Source organism: Alosa sapidissima, chromosome 16 (assembly GCF_018492685.1).
Source record: "Alosa sapidissima isolate fAloSap1 chromosome 16, fAloSap1.pri, whole genome shotgun sequence".
In the NCBI taxonomy this organism is placed as follows: Eukaryota; Metazoa; Chordata; class Actinopteri; order Clupeiformes; family Clupeidae; genus Alosa; species Alosa sapidissima.
In genome coordinates, this window is record NC_055972.1 from 4,677,701 (window position 1) to 4,680,200 (window position 2,500).

Sequence of the window (2,500 nt, forward strand, 5' to 3'; positions counted from 1 at the left end):
ACACACACACACACACACACACACACACAAACACACACACACACACACATGCAGACACACACACATGCACACACACGCACACACACATCACGAATACACACAAAGATACTATCTCACTCAGATCAGCTACTATTTACTGCAAAGACCCCATGACCACTAACGACACCATGCTTTATTTAGAGCTGTGTGTGTGTGTGTGTGAGAGAGAGAAAGAGAGTGTGTGTGCGTTAGTGTTTCTTTTGTTTGTGTGTGTCACTAGAATTTTCTCCTTTTTAATTTTCAACACGTTATTGACTTTGTCGCCACCTCATTCTCCATTGAAAGGAATTAAATGGAGACGTGTGCGCGTGCGTAGGGATGGGCATCGTTATGAAATGATCGATATCGATGCCATTGTCGAACCTGCTTATCGATGCGATTCCTTATCGATTCCCATATCGATTCCTGTACCATTTGCTGAACACTTATAGGACGGCTTTGAGAGTTGTTGGCTTTGAATGTCTAATTTAAAGTGGTTTTAGAAAATGAATACCAAGGCTGCAATATCAGTACAGAACAGTGTTTCCCCTAGAATATTTTCCAGCAGCGGTGCTGTTGATCATAGGAAGCCCCCCCCCCCCCAGAAGATTTTGAAAAAATTACTCCTTAAATGATGACTTCTGGTGGATTTTGTCGAAAGAAATTGACAGATTGAGTTACAAATTATGAAAATAAAAAATAAAGCTTAATCACAGGCCACTGTACAAGCTATTTAGAATGTACAGTGCTGTGCACAAGTTAAGACATTTATTTATAAAATAACATTTATTTATTTACGATACATGACACATTCACAAAAAATGTATGTCCTTAAAGGCTTGATTTTTCCTCTTTTTTTTAATTAAGCCATTAAGATCAATTTCCAAAAGATTATTTGTATTCCTCCTTTTAGTCAGTTTTAGCATGGTGTCTTAACTTTTGCACAGCACTGTATAAACTATATAGACTTCTCTTTCATGTCATTACACTGTATTGGTGCGGTGCAGGTCAAATTGAGTGCCTGTCACTTTAAGGCCGTGACGGCCAGAGAGGCTTGCTTGATTCTCACGGTTTTAAGCTAACTTAGTAGCGTTGTTGTGCATGGTGCATAAGGATATATGGATGAAATGAATTGTGTTTTCCATGTCATTTGGTAAAATAAATGCTCAAAAGCCTAATAACTCGAAGCAAATCTATCTTGGATTATAGCAGATAAGTGTTTTGTATCATTTCTATGATTTTGGTGAGCTCTACAGGAAATTACAAACTATCTCCAGATATAAATGGTTGGTATACTATTAGGCTACCGAAAAACAACCAATAGGCTAGACCTTAGTTTCACAGCCTAGGTATGTTAGCAACACAGGGCTTGAAAGCATTGACTGTATAACAAACAAAAACGAAACACTGCGTGGATTTATCTGGGAATAGGCTACTGAAGGTAGGGGCGAGCTATCTCGCTGGCGTGTTTAATTTGGTTCCTTGGTTAACATACTGTAGGCTATGTTTTTTTGCACAAAATTGCGTCTGCTAATAAACTTAAAACATAAACACAAACAAACGTGATCTCCTGTGAAATCCCTGACTGCGCCTTCAACGTTAGCCTACTATTATTTGTTGACATCGAACCTGAACGAACGGCAGCTGTTCCCGAAGTTCACTTGCTGTTTTTTTTTTTTAATTAGGCAATTTTTTGCAGCAGCGCTTAAATTCTAGGAGCGGCGCTGCTGACTAGCCTACATTGTAGGGGAAACACTGCAGAAGTTGAATACTTTAACATTTCTACATTTCACATACTGTGACGTCGTGCCGCGACGTGGGAATGGATGTTCGGAATCGTTAGTGGAATCGTTAACGTGTGTACGTGTACGATTCCGATGGATCGGAACGTTTGGAACCGGTTCCAAACCGGAAACTGGAACCGATTCCCAAGCCTATGTGTGCGTGCGTGTGGGCGGGCGTGCGTGTGTGTATGCATGTGTGCGTGCGTGCGTGTGTGTGTGTGTGTATGCGTGTGTGTGTGTGTGTGTGTGTGTGTGTGTGTGTGTGTGTTTATAAAGGAATCAGGACAGAGCATGCAATGTCAGGGAACAACAGGAGGAAACAAACGATCACAATGCCTTCAGGACAAACACACATACACATACACACAGACACACACAGACACACACACACACACACACACACATAAATATGTGCAAGCACAACACACATATATGAACAAACACACACACACACACACACACACACACATGCACGTACAAATACGCACTCACACTAACACACACACACACACACACACACACACACATGCATACACACACTCACACGCATGCACGTACACATACAAACTTACACTCACATACACACTCACTCACACACACAAAGACGCACACACACACGTATGCACACATACACAGAAACTCACACGCGTACCTACAGTACATACTCACTCACACACACACACACGTATGCACACACA